This window comes from Macaca nemestrina, chromosome 4 (genome assembly GCF_043159975.1).
Source record: "Macaca nemestrina isolate mMacNem1 chromosome 4, mMacNem.hap1, whole genome shotgun sequence".
Classification (NCBI taxonomy): Eukaryota; Metazoa; Chordata; class Mammalia; order Primates; family Cercopithecidae; genus Macaca; species Macaca nemestrina.
Genome location: NC_092128.1, coordinates 67,956,979 through 67,971,945, shown reverse-complemented (window position 1 = coordinate 67,971,945; position 14,967 = coordinate 67,956,979). Strand labels below are relative to the sequence as shown.

The 14,967-nt window shown below is 39.0% G+C and overlaps 1 non-coding gene across 1 annotated transcript; it reads left to right on the top strand.

Moving 5' to 3' along the window:
• The first annotated feature begins 543 nt into the window (after nucleotides 1-543).
• Nucleotides 544-683, top strand: LOC112425570 (small nucleolar RNA SNORA67). Its single transcript, XR_003016690.1, has one exon. It is a non-coding gene; the product is annotated as a small nucleolar RNA SNORA67 (small nucleolar RNA).
• Nucleotides 684-14,967: the final 14,284 nt, after the last annotated feature.

The following is a 14,967-nucleotide window of genomic DNA, read 5'->3' as shown; positions in this document are numbered from 1 at the left end:
AGACAATAAAGTGTTTATTTATTTATTTTTTATTTTTTTGGTTTTAAGGAGAGGAGAGTTTAATAGGCAAGAAGGAAGGCAGAAGACAGAAGGAAGAAGCTTCCCTGTACAGAGAGGGAGATGGGCTCTAGAGCCAAAAGAGGAAGTCCTCACCTGCCACAGATACCAGCTAGGTATATATGCAGAGGCTGGAGGAGGCAATGTCTGATTTGCATAGGGCTCAGGGGATTGGTTTGATCAGGCATGTCACTGACATAGCCATGAAAAAGCTGGTTCTCCCACTCTAGCCTTTTAATATGCAAATGTAGGGCGCCCTGGATATTCGAGAGTCAGGTAGGCAACCTTTGATATGCAAATGCAGGCCATTAGAAACTGGGTCCACCCAACACGGGATTCCCATGGCCTTCATGCCCTTGCCTGACAATGAAGTGTTTAATGCAGGGACTCCAAAAAGAGAAGATTGACTTTTAAAATCATTTGATAAATGCCTGGAGGATTCACCTAACTGATTTCATTCTTTCTTGCTTTAAAACACATATTCTTATCCAAGGTGATTCCCTCTCCAAGGGGACATACAGTGCCCCTCTCAGGAAAGTAGCAACTTGGAATATAATCTGGCATGCCTAAGGTCTTTGAGGAACAGGGATGCTTATTTCCTCTGCCTTCCTTGGCTGCCTACATGGATACCTAAGTGTCTTCCCTTCAGGATAGATTGTCCTCTGATATACATGCTGAAGAGTCGTCTTTCTTGACGTAGGCCAGAGGCATTGATGTGCAGCAGGTTTCTTTAGTCATCAACTATGACCTTCCGACCAACAGGGAAAACTATATCCACAGAATTGGTTGAAGTGGATGGTTTGGCCATAAGGGTGTGGCTATCAACATGGTGACAGAAGAAGATAAGGGGACCCTTTGAGACACAGAGACCTTCTACAACACCTCCATTGAGGAAATTCCCCTTAATGTTGTTGACTTCATCTGAGGGGCTGTCCTGCTACCTAGCCCCAGCCAGTGTTCAATGTTGGGGGGCTGAGGAGCAGCAGGAGGCACGAGGGAAGGGAGCCAAGGGATGGACATCTTGTCTTTTTTTCTTTGAATAAATGTCACTTTTTGAAGCAAAAGAAGGAACCGTGAACATTTTAGATACCTTTTCTTTGGGGTAGGCCCCAGGCGCTGGCTTTTCTCCCAAAAAAACCCTAACCCATTTCCCTAACCTAGTAACCTCCAGATCCCAGAAGCTCTCTTCACCTCAGCTGAGCTCCTTTGAAAGTGATTCAAGGGACTATGTAACTCACCCTCACTTGCAGGACCAAATCTAGAGGGAGAACCCCTAAAACCCCAGAGTGAGTTTCCCTAGAGGATTGTCCCCGGCGGGGGGAAGCTGGGGAGAGAAAATAGTAGCCATTTTTTACATTGTTTTGTATAGTATCTATTGATTGAGGAAACAAACAAAAAATTCTGAATAAAATGACTTGGAAGCTGAAAAAAAAAAAAAGAAAAAAAAAGAAAACCACCTATTCCTTCTTTTATTCCCTAGGATCCTCAGAACTGTCTACAGCCTTCAAGGACACACACGCACATACACACACACACACACACACACACACAAACACACACACGGACTATCATCAACCACCATAATCCTGTTCCCAAAAAACACAAATTTAGAGTATTAAAAATTGTTTTCTCTCCACACACGCACCAAAAACAAGTCCACTGGATTAATGTCATCACTAAATTACCTGTTCATTGGGTGATAACTGTTCTGGAGAAAATTGTCTGCGTGTATTTTATTTATCACCTTTAAGGAACCCAGCAGCCTACTGAATTTCAGCTCCTTTTTAAGGAAGCAAAACAGGTTCTGTCATCCAAAGCGTAAGAGTCCACATTAAGGTTATATTTTTTATTTCAATGTTTATTGTAGATACAGGGAGTATATCGCAGATTTGTTACATGGGAACATTTTGTAATGCTGAGGTTTGGAGTATGAATCCTGTAACACAGGTAGTGAGCATAGTATCCAATAGGTAGTTTTTTAACCCACCTCCTCTAGACTCTCTAGTAGTCCACAGTGTCTATTGTTCACCAGAGTTATTTTCTAAGGTGAAAAAAAACCCATAACGCCTACTATTAAAAAAACAAATTTATGTCAATAAATCAGGTAAAAACAGACCAATTAAATTCAGATCCCTGTTGTTTCTCGACATCAAGAAAAGAAAAAGAGTCTAGGATCATGAAGAGCATAATTACCTCTTAATTCTGGAAGAATGACACTGAATGAGACATGAAGAGACAATGTGACAAGTTGGAACACAGCTTTATCTCCAGTTTGGGGATATTTCCGTCATTGCAGCCTTGTGACTATTACTTTATCTAAAGCCTTATAAGCAGGCATTATTTCCTGACAGCATAACGTAAAGTATTTTTCATACTGACTCAGTGGAAGTCTCCAAATCTCACGGAAATGAAGGGGCGATTTAGAAAGAAAACTACAGGTGGTAACATGGTTCACCTCTCCTCCGGATTCAAAACCATTACTTTGTGTTCAGGTTTTCAAGCCCTTGGCAGAGCCGCTTGCCAGAAACCCTCAACAGAGCGGAAGAGAAGCAAAACTGTCAGCTGCAATGGCAGGCCACAGCAGATGAATAACATATTTCCAGATTAATTGAGTAAGAACATTTGGCCGTGTGTGTCAGATTTATTTTATTGTATGATTTGCAGACAAATAATGAAGGCTGAGTTCTTAATTATAAGATTTGCATTCCTTCACTCTATTGTAAAAACTCATACAAAAGCTGTCTTTTCCAACATTGATATAAGAGTTTAAATACATGGTGGAAAAAAGATGGGCTGGCAAACCACAGGCTTTCCTATCTAGTATTTTTAAGGATTCAGTTCCTCCTCAAGTTACTAAAAGCCATCAATGACAAATTTCATCTCCTGGCCTCACAATTCTAGATATTCCATTTTCTGTACTACAGACGGGCAAGAAAACGTGGTGTACTTTTTCATATATGAAGAAATCCATGTCATCATGGCTTAAGATATGCCCTGTGAGCCATTTCACAGTGCAGATTTTAGTTTGAGCTAACCCCCAAGTATAACTGATTTAGTAAGTGTGAGATTTGAGAGCAGACTACAAATTGCAGCCCCAAATTACAGGACTGTAAATGAAACTAATGGGTTCAAAGCTAGAAAGAACTCAGGCTGCTAACTTCAAAAGCCCTTTGATGCAACATGCTGAGCAGTTGCTAAACTTCCAACTACCAGCTCTGACTTTTTGCAGGACAAGCTACAGTTTTATATAAAGTCATGGGATAGACTAATTGTGATAGGCCAAAGCATAGGGTTGACTACTGCCAATCTCTTACAACAACACAACAGAAGAGAACACGGGTTGTTCCTGGCCAGAGGATTGGAGAGAGGCCCTTACCCAAGAATGTTCTTGTGGATAGAAGTTGGAGTTTGTAAATAGGCTCCATTTCAAACTTCAGCCACTGCTCAAAGAAGAAGGTTGAGTAGAAAGTAAGAATTCGTATTTTTTAAAGTGACTGAAAGAGAAGATTTAAACATCGGTTTCAGTGGTTTTCAAACATACATGCTTCAGAATCACGTGGAGTAATCATCAAAACACAAATGCTGGAGCCCACTCTGATTAAGAGGCCCAAGCTGAGACCCAACACTGCACATGTCTAAGTTCCAGGAGACACTGATGCTGCTGGTCTGGGCATCACACTCTGAGAGCCATTCATCTACACCAGGGTTTCTCCTTTTCAACATGACTGACATTTCAGGACAGATAATTCTTTGTTGTGGGGGACTGTCCTGCGCATTGTGGGATGTTTAACAGCACCTGTGGCCTCTATGCATTGGAGGCCAGTAGGAACACAGCCCCACATAGGACAACTAAATATCATGCCTCTGCAGAAAACGCCACTCCCCTCCACTCCCAAATGTTCTGCAAGGAGAATTTTGCCCACTGAGAACCACTGATCTACACAGATGATAAAAGAAGATCATTTTATTGCTGAATTCAACTTTTTCTAATTTTTAAAAAGTGAAGAGGTTTGCCTTGGTCTTATTTTAATGTTTTTGAAAATCTATTTAGTATTTGGTAACTGTAAATATTCCTCTTTTGTTTAAAGGTCAGATAGAAATATGGGGCAAATTCTTCAGACTAAGAAAATAAGATTCATGTCTCAGTTCTGATTTATTAGGCAACAAGGACATAAAGCAACTTTTGGCTAGCCATTCTATGACATTTGATCTTCCCTAAATATCAGATATTTGTGATTGAGATGTGTTCTGCAAAGCGCTTTCAGATTCAAATATTTTACTCACCTTCCTAGAATAATCAATGCAGAATAGATTTCAGAGTCACCTTAAACAAAGAAAATAATGCTTAACATAACCATGACAAAAAAAAGAAGGAATTAACATACTCTGGCTAAAAAAATCCCAGAGTGAAAAAATAATTAACATAGACAGGTGAAACACCTCAGGAAGGAGGTGATGCCCTGACACTAAAATCAAATAATAGGCAACAGTTCATACACCAATATTTTATTCAAAAAATAAATCAAGTGTGAGCATACACCTTTGGGACAGAGACACTACTGAACACATTAAAAAAGAAACCCCAACCAACTGCCTCAGGAAATGCGAAGTGTAAATATTTCTGCTTTAAAGTTCATGTGAATGCTGTTAATTTAATATGAAATTTAACATTAAAGATTTAAAAGATTCATGTTTTTAAAAAGGGGCACAGAAAATCATTCTAGCAGTCCATAGGCCAACAGCAGGCAAGATCTTCCATTAATCTCTCTATTCTTTCCAGCACAAATTTCTGTTTCTGTTTGTTAGAAAGAACTAACGAGGGGGCCGGGCGCGGTGGCTCAAGCCTGTAATCCCAGCACTTTGGGAGGCCGAGACGGGCGGATCACGAGGTCAGGAGATCGAGACCATCCTGGCTAACACAGTGAAACCCCGTCTCTACTAAAAAAATACAAAAATCTAGCCGGGCGAGGTGGCGGGCGCCTGTAGTCCCAGCTACTCGGGAGGCTGAGGCAGGAGAATGGCGTAAACCCGGGAGGCGGAGCTTGCAGTGAGCTGAGATCCGGCCACTGCAGTCCAGCCTGGGCAACAGAGCAAGACTCCGTCTCAAAAAAAAAAAAAAAAACTAACGAGGGTTTTTATTACTGGAGGAATTTAACATACAAATTATGGTAAAAAGTAGCAGGAACTCCATTTCTAGTTCAATATCTTCCCAAGCATTATTTTTTTTTTCTTTACCGCAGAGCACTCCTATTCTGTAGATTTGCTATATTTTCCAGTATTTGTTCAGTCTGTTTAGTGTAAATCAACGTGTGCAAGTCACACATGGAAAATCCCTGTAACATTAAAAAGCAAATATAATCAAGCCAAGGTTTCAACACATGCCCTAAAGCCTTAAGATGTGCCCCTAAACTAGTTTTGTGACCTTTTATAGAGGAGAATTTTGGAGCGAGATTTACTTTTGTTTCCTACATATACAGATTGGCCACAAGGCCCAAAAAGAATGTTACAGTAGAGCAATGAGGACTATGCAGAGAAATGTGTCAGACTTTTGAGAAAGAATAAGAGGACAGGGAATCAATGGACCTAAATGAGACTTGGACTTAGACACCAGCCCTGCCCCACCATCCCCCAGATCACACTCCAATGATACAGGACTGAAAGTCAAAACTTACTCACATTTATGGCTCAAAATAATTGTTATCGGCCAGGTGTGGTGGCTCACGCCTGTAATCCCAGCACTTTGGGAGGCTGAGGAGGGCGGATCACGAGGTCAGGAGATTGAGACCATCCTGGCTAACACTGTGAAACCCCGTCTCTACTAAAAATACAAAAATTAACAGGGCAAGTTGGTGGCAGCCTGTAGTCCCACCTACTCCGGAGGCTGAGGCAGGAGAATGGTGTGAACCTGGGAGGCAGAGCTTGCACTGAGCTGAGATGGTGACATTGCACTCCAGCCTGGGCAACAGAGTGAGACTCTATCTCAAAAAAAAAAAAAAAAAAGATAAATAAATAAAATCAGGCCTCTGTGTTAGTGTGCACCTCTTCAAACTGCAAAAGGACATTTTATACATGCTATGCAATTGAATTATTTTTAAACATCTCACTTTATTTCAAAAACATCAAGAATCCTAACAGTTTTTTTTTTTTTTTTTTAATCAGACATACCTGGAATTGAGGGGATCCTAGCAGCTGCCAGGTCCCTATACTTTTTCACAGGAAGAATAGACTATCTGCTGGATGCAGTGGTTCATGCCTGTAATCCCAGCACTTTGGGAGACTGAGGCAGGTGGATCACTTGATGTCAGGAGTTCCAGACCAGCCTGGCCAACATGGTGAAACCCCATCTCTACTAAAAATACAAAAATTAGTCAGGCGTGGTGGTGGGTGCATGTAATCGCAGCTCCTCCACAGGCTGAGGCAGGAGATTGCTTGAGCCCAGAAGACCGAGGTTGCAGTGAATGGAGATCATGCCACCGTACTCCAGCCTGGATGACAAAGCAAGACCCCTGCTCCAAAAAACAAAAACAAACAAACAGACTATCTATTTGCAACACTACTGTGTAAGTTTCCTCACACCTACCAATTCTCCAACTGTCTAGAAACTAACTGGGTGTCCTACAATTCAATTCAATCTTGGTATTAGCTACCTGGAGCTAGTGTGAGACTACACAGGTTTAAGGACTTAACCCAACAAGAGTGCCCCCACTTCAGATGCTAGTCACAATATCGGGTCCCCAGGTTTCCACACTTCCATACTTCCTTCTGACTTGGCTACACATTGGAGATTCCCATGAACCACCCACTTGGGGCTCAGTGTTTTTGCTCAAACAGCTCACAGAACTCAGAAAAATTGTTTACTTACTATTAGCAGTTTTTTAATAAAAGATACAACTCAGGAACAGCCAAATGAATAAGGTGCAGAGGACAATGTTTGGGAGTGGAAGGCAAGGTGGTGCAGAGCTTCCATGCCCTCTCCTAGAATGCCACCACCCTCCCAGAACCTCCATGTGTTCACCAATCTAGAAGCTCTCTGGACTCCACTGTTTAGTAGTTTTCATGGAGGTTTCATTACGTAGGCATGATTGATTACATGATTCACCACTGGTGACTGAACTCAATCTGTGGTTGCTCTCCTTACCCCAGAGGTCAGGAGGTCATGCTAGAAGTTCCAACCATCTAATTACATCGTCTTTCTGGTGACTAGCTCCTATCCTGGTCACCAGAAAGAAACTATCTAGAGACCCCAGCCACCAGTCATTTCATCAACCCACAAAAGATACTCCAATTGTGTGCCATGAACGAGGGACAAAGACCAAATATATATTTTGCATTGTATCACAACTACTTACTAGAGGGTAATGTGAGAACTATAGAATTTACCTCCAAATTACATATGCACCATATCCAACAAGTCCCATGTTCAGAATATTGTTTTAATACATTTTTGTTTTGGAGTGTCTTCCATGGAATGAAACTCTGTGGACTGTTAGTAGATATTAAGTTTAAAAAGTAAAACAAAATAAAGTTCCATTTTCAAATGGGATTAATCTCTGGAATAAACTAATTAAAAAATATTTACTGTACAAGTGCTCAGACTTTTAATATCTTACTGTCTCTAAGACCCTTTGAAATAAATATACATATATGATACATATATATATGTATAATGTAAAATTTACCAAAATCATAAGACTCCATTTGTAACCAACGACACATCTTGAGAGAGTAGACATCAGTAGAACACAGCTTGGGAAATACTGAAGGGCATGCCTTTTGTTGCATTTTATATTTTAATACCATAGTTACTTTTAGGACTAAGAATTATGATAGCGCATGTAGCAGTCAGTAATATTACCCATAACCCTCTTCTCTTTTCCACATGGAATTTCATCTCTGGACTTATTCTGATATTCCTGGGTGTACAAGATTAGTGCTGAAGAAAGTGGGAATTTTGTCTGTGTAAGGTTTTCTGGATTGGACCCAGGGGTTTTTAACTGCTTTAGTCAATTACTTGTTCCTTAAAGCCTGGGGTATCACACCCAAATTGTTTAATTGAGTTGAAAAAGTTTATTTACAGTATTTTCCACATAAATGACTTTTTCAGCCAACTGATTTGCATAGAGTACAACATTGCTAATTTATACTAATGACTAAGAGAACACTGGAGATTACAAATTTAAGAATTAGCAAGTACTATAAGTGAAAGCATGCAATTAAAAGCAATTAGAGCTGTCTCACCACAAAAGGGACTTGATTAGTCCATGCTAATTATTTATGGTACTGATTTATAATATGCTATCTTTATTTTGTGATGAAACGTCCATAATGTGACATTTTATTATCATCCTACAAGAAAGATGGACAAAGCTGTCAGAGAGTTGGTAAAGCTTGTCAGCTTTTCTGATGGATCCCTTTGTTCGCTCAGCGCTTACTGTACTCTGCTCCTGCTCTGTGCGAAGTACCACCTTCAAGCACAATTTTAATGACTATTTTCTAATACTATAAGACTAATAGATTTCACCGGCACCTAGAAAGCACTGAAAATAGTAAGAAAAAGACAGAAAAAAATACATCAATAAGTCCATCACCTAGAGATGACCACTGCTAAGATTTTCTGTGCTTACTTCCAATATTTTCTTATACATATATGTAAAGAAAATGTGATGAATGTAAATATGTTTGCATAATTGAGATTTTTTATTTTCAATTTTGTATTATGATTTTTCACTTAGCTGTTGATGAAAGCATACCAAATTATATCCATAATTATTACTGCCTATTTAAAGCATATCCTAAATTTATGTATTTATGTCCAGTCAATACTCATAAATCAGCAGTTTAGTTGCTACTACATGTTTTAAATAAATCAAAGTCAATAGTCTAAACTGGTTTTGCACCATTAGAGGTGGTTATTTGTATATTTTTCTGAATAGCTGAAAATAACTCATTTTGGAAGATGAGACAAACTCAATTTAAACCTGGTATTAGTCATACTTGCTATTGGAGTGTTACCTTCCGGTACAGGCAGCAGCAACTTCAGGCAAACAGGAACAAGTACTAGCTTAATCTATATTTATCCTTATAATGAAATGCAGCTTCCTCAGTCATTGAGTTGCATTACAATTTCCATAATCAATTTCAGCCCACTTCAATTTTGAGGAACTTCAATTAGAAGTTCCAGGAAAAATAATTTTTATTTTCATTGTCACTATTTCTCTTTCATAGGTGAAGCAATTGTAGCACTGAATGGGTAGATGATTTTTATAGGGCTTTGGAGAAATCTAATTTCTTAGCATTCCTAAGGGTTTTTTAATGCTAGATCTCCTACACACTCCCTCAAATGAAGACAAAAGCTGTGCCTTAAGGAAACAGATGTGGTACAGTCATTCTCAACTGAAGCTATGGCTACCACATGAGAATAATTGGCATTAATTAATGCATCTAACAGCTTTAAGCTGACTATGCATTTGCACAACTCCCCTAAAAGCTTCCTGACAGGATCCTCTGAAGTGTACTAACAGTCTCTTAGAAGTCCCTCAGAAGCCCTTTAGCAGTCTTAATAGAAATATTTTGCCCAGTACTAGGAAGGCATATAACGTTTAAGCCAGCTCTTTAGTAGTTCTGGAATCCACAAGTCTCATCTCTTCTAAGGTCAGTTCTACAAAACATCTAATGCCTGCTCACAGCAGATTCTCAATAAGTATTCATAATCACATATTCTTAGTAGAAATTTAAATAGCTACTGCGTTATATTCATCTCCAGAATTGATGATTCATGATCCTTTTATTGATATTCCCTGGAAAGTTCCTATCGTCTTATAACATCCGTTGCAAATCTGAAGCATTCAGAGTTTGTAAAAGAGAAGCTAGAAGCCCTTTGTTCCATTTCTTCCAGTTTACAAATTAATCTTTTTAGTGTACAATCATGCATTGAGGCAAGTTAAATTTCTTTGTGATACCCAGGGAATGATATAATATAAGTTAATGCAGATGATTCTTGCCTAGGAAAAAAAAACAAACAAACAACACCCTTAGTGGTCCTGCTCTGTTCCTGCCCTGGGCTAGGAACTTTACACATAGTATGTCACTTGAGCCTCACAATGGCTTACAGTTGAAGGAAAGAGAAGCCTGGAGAAGTCCAAGATCTGACCTGATCCTACATCTTCCTGACTTCAAGTTTGTGTTGTTTCCACCTCAACATGAATTATTTAATAATCATTGCATCCTCCAATAGATTTCCAGTGCCCCAGTATACGCTATGTGGTCATTAGTTCCAAGCTGGCCACAGAGGAGACCCAGCTGGTTCCCTTGCCCTCTACTAAGTATATTCTAGAACTCATGTCACTTTAGAAAACCATAAAGTCTACAGAAAGTCTGGAGCTTTGCTCCTCTATTTATTCATGTATCAGGTAAGATACTAAAGACATGGGTTATGTCACCAACATGGCACAAGTATGCATATGTAACAAACCTGCACGTTATGCACATGTACCCTAGAACTTAAAGTATAATAATAATAAAAAAAAAAGACATGGGTTAAAGGATACAAATAGACACTTTTCAAAAGAAGACATCTATGCAGCCAACAGACACGTGAAAAAATGCTAATCATCACTGATCATCAGAAAAATGCAAATCAAAACCACAATGAGATACCATCTCATACCAGTTAGAATGGCAATCATTAAAAAGTCAGGAAACAACAGATGCTGCAGAGGATGTGGAGAAACAGGAACACTTTTACATTGTTGGTGGGACTGTAAATTAGTTCAACCATTGTGGAAGACAGTGTGGTGATTCTTCAAGGATCTAGAACTAGAATTACCATTGACCCAGCAATCCCATTACTGGGTATATACCCAAAGGATTATAAATCATGCTACTATAAAGACACACACACACATATGTTTATTGCGACACTATTCACAATAACAAAGACTTGGAACCAACCCAAATGTCCATCAATAACAGACTGGATTAAGAAAATGTGGCATATATACACCATGGAATACTACACAGCCATAAAAAAGGATGAGTTCATGTCCTTTGCAGGGACATGGATGAAGCTGGAAACCATCATTCTAAGCAAACTATCACAAGGACAGAAAACCAAACACCACATGTTCTCACTCATAGGTGGGAATTGAACAATGAGATCACTTGGACACAGGGTGGGGAACATCACACACTGGGGCCTGTCAGGGGTGGGAGCCTGGGGGAGGGATAGCATTAGGAGAAATACCTAATGTAAATGATGAGTTGATGAGTGCAACAAACCAACAAGGCACATGTATACCTATGTATCAAACCTGCACATTGTGCACATGTACCCTAGAACTTAAAGTATAATTTTAAAAAATAAAATTAAAAAAAAAAAATGGGTTACTTTTGTAAAATCTTAGGAAGAGAATTTTGGAGTCCTCCAAAAAAAAATCTGAGCCTGAGAAGTTGGAAAGATGGATTTGCTATCACCTACAAAGCGGGGAGCAGAGCTTATTAAGAGGGGATCAGGAATTCTGTTTTAGATGTATTAAATTTGAAATGTCTATTAGACATCTAAGTAGAAAATAATTAAGCAGTCAAAAGTATCACTTTCAAATTAATAAGAGAGGTCTGATAGGGTGATGTAAATTTGGGAGTCCTTGGTTGGCTTGTTCATTGAAACAAGATTGCATGAGATGGAGTGAATGCAGATCAAGAAGGCATGCAAGGACTGATGGGAATACCACGTTAAGAGGTCTGAAAATGAGGAGGGCTCAGCAAAGGCACCTGAGAAAGAATAACCAGTGATATAAAAGAAAAGCAGAGAATATAGTGTCCTGGAAGCCAAGGGTAGAAGTTTACTAAGAAGAAGGGAGAGATCAGTGTGTCAACTGCTGCAGAATTATGTAAGATGTGAAATGAGAATTCACCACTGAATTTAGCAACAAGGAAGACACTGGTGACACAGACATGAGAAGTCTGAGTGTAATAGTGGGGATAAAAGTCACACATTTGAATACTGATGGGAATGACCCAGTAGACCAGTTAAAACCAACCAACCAACCAACAGAAACCCTAATGATGTCAGAAAGTAGAATTGCTAAATGAGTCACCTTGAGAAAGTGAAAGAGGATGGGACTTGGTGGCTCAGATAGGGGTATAGATCACCTGTGGTCACAGGTAAGGAGGAAGAGTATGTGGGTATAGATGCTGGAAGGCTTTAAAAGTAGATATCATGAGAGGCTATGGAAACCCTCTTCCAATGTTTCAATTTCCCCTGTGAAAATGGAGGTAGGGAAGAATGTGTTGAAGATTAGGGAGGAGCAAAGAGTGAAGTAATTATCAAGTAGAGCAGAATAGTGAATGAATTGTCAAGGTTTGTCAATTCATGGCAAACATGAATAAGGTATGATTATCAGTGGAGCATTTAGAGTCCAACTGAGGTTCAAGGTCATAAATTCAAAGAGAGACTAGTCAGTGTGATTATTTTTCTTAAGCCACATGGGTACTGGCCTGGAGAAGTTAGTTATACTTAACCTGAGTTGTGGTTTGGGAAAAAGAGTATGACGAAGGGCAAAAGAGAGGCTACAGCTTCTGGTCATGGAGGTTAAGCTGGGCATGGGGATAGTAAAAATGGCAGATCACTGGCTGATTAATTCCTCCTCTATAACAGATTCTGAGTAGGAGTCCCAAGGTGGCGTCTGTTACATTCTTGAATAGTGGCAGGTGATCCTGTACATTCAGGCCCCTAACCCAAAACAGTGAAGGCTTGGACAGAGTCAGCAAGAGCCAAATGAGTGGATTTTTTAGTCTCTGCCTGTGATTCATTGGGTGAATTTACTCAAATCACATTGTTCCTATGTACCTTTTTTTTCTCTCATCCACAATTTAGAGAAAATATCTTCCTCATGTGCTTCTGAAAGGTTAATAAAAACATGGGTAAAAAAAAAAAATCCTTGAGAAAGGATTTTGCATTATACTAAAGATGCATTATACTAAATTTTATTTAAAATGCTTTTATATTAGCATTGTTTGCCGAAGTGTGTTCCCCTCGTAGTTTACACCAAAATACATTTATCTTTCTTACCTGGATAAATGAATCTTATTCTTGACATCAATTGTTTCCATTGCCCTTCTTTTAAATTTCTTTCATTTTTGCCACTTTAACATCTTGCTGATGTTAGTTGAGATGCCAAAACTGAATTTAGTATAGATATACAAGTTTCCTGACAGATTTATTTTATTAAAATAAAAACAAGAGAATGGGGACTAGTGTTTTTGAGACTCTACTATGTGGCAGATGCTACACATTTAATATTTGATTTAATCTTCAAAACAATGCTATGAGTTTATTATTATTATCAGCCTCATTTTACAATGATAAAACTAAGTTTAGAGAGATTATGTAATTTGTCCCAGTACACATAGATTGTAACTGGTAAGCTTAGATTTGAACACAGTTGTGCATGATTCCAAATTACATGCTCTTAGATGTCATTCCATTATATTTCAATAAAACGGATTAAAACCAATGTTGTCTCATTTTTAAAAACATGTTCCCAAAATGTAGACATTGTGAAATCTGAAGAAACTCTACTACAGCCCTCAGGGAAGCTTAAATTCTTATATTCTTTATATTCCCACACAGCATGAATTCTGATACCATCTTTCCCACCTCACCTGTATCACCCATGTCCCTACCCCAGGAGAAGTGGAGAAAAGGGAAATACTCACAGAAAAGAAATTCAAAACATTTCTCACTATAGGTGACATGGGAAGCTACAAGATTATTTGGTGGTGAGCTGCACTCAGGAAAGTCAATGCAGAGTTTGGTAAAGCTATTCTCGCCAGCAGTTGGCACTGAGTGCTTAGGGAAGGTCTGACTGAAGGGACCCGTCACATTGGCGAAAAAGGGGAGGGGAAACACGGGTTCAACCTGTGTGAGTGAGCCGGAATGCTTCCAGGAACTGAATTTTACTGTGGTTTTGTTTCCATTGGTGTTTCTAAAGGGTGCTTTATGTCTTTTCATTTAAGGGTTCTGTATGAAAAAAACTCATAAATAAGAGAAGGGGGCAATGTCACCTTCAGAGCCAGCAAGTTTCCCAAATACCTGCAGCCAAATTGTGAAGTGTTTTTAGTTGCTGGAAGCCTAGAATTAAGGCTCGTGGTGGGGAGCTAGCCAAATATAGTATTTCACAGTAATATTTTAACAGTGCAACTATTTCTTGAAAATCAGAACTCTTTTCCTGAAGCAAAGAACCTCTCCTAGTGAAAACATGCATATATCTGTAAATTCCTAAACATTTTGCCCTGGAAATAATATCATTATGTATTTATAACAAAGTGCATTAAAAACAGAATCTATTTGAATGAAGCAGAAGCCTTGACATAGAAGAGAACCACGGCTTTTTGAATTCCTTTTATCAGGAATCAAAGTAACAGAAAAATTGAAAGAATTCAGATTGTCAGGTTGCCACAGTTACAATGATTTTATAGAACTAGAGTTACCTTAGGAAAATTAGTATGGTAAAATGATTATTTTACTATAGTCCCCCTCTATGCTAAGAGAATATATTTTCTTTCTTGATAGAAAACTTTTTTATTATACTTCAAATTCTGGGTTACACGTGCAGAACGTGCAGTTTTGTTACATAGATATACACATGCCATGGTGGTTTGCTGCACCCATCAATCCATCACCTACATTAGGCATTTCTCCTAACGTTATCCATCCCCTAACCCCCTACCCCAACAGGCCCTGGTGTGTGATGCTTCCCTCCCTGTGTCCATGTATTCTCACTGTTCAGCTCCCACTTATGAGTGAGAACATGTGGTGTTTGGTTTTCTGATCTTGTGATAGTTTGCTGAGAATGACTGTTTCCAGATTCATCCATGTCCCTGAAAAGGACATGAACTCATCGTTTTTTA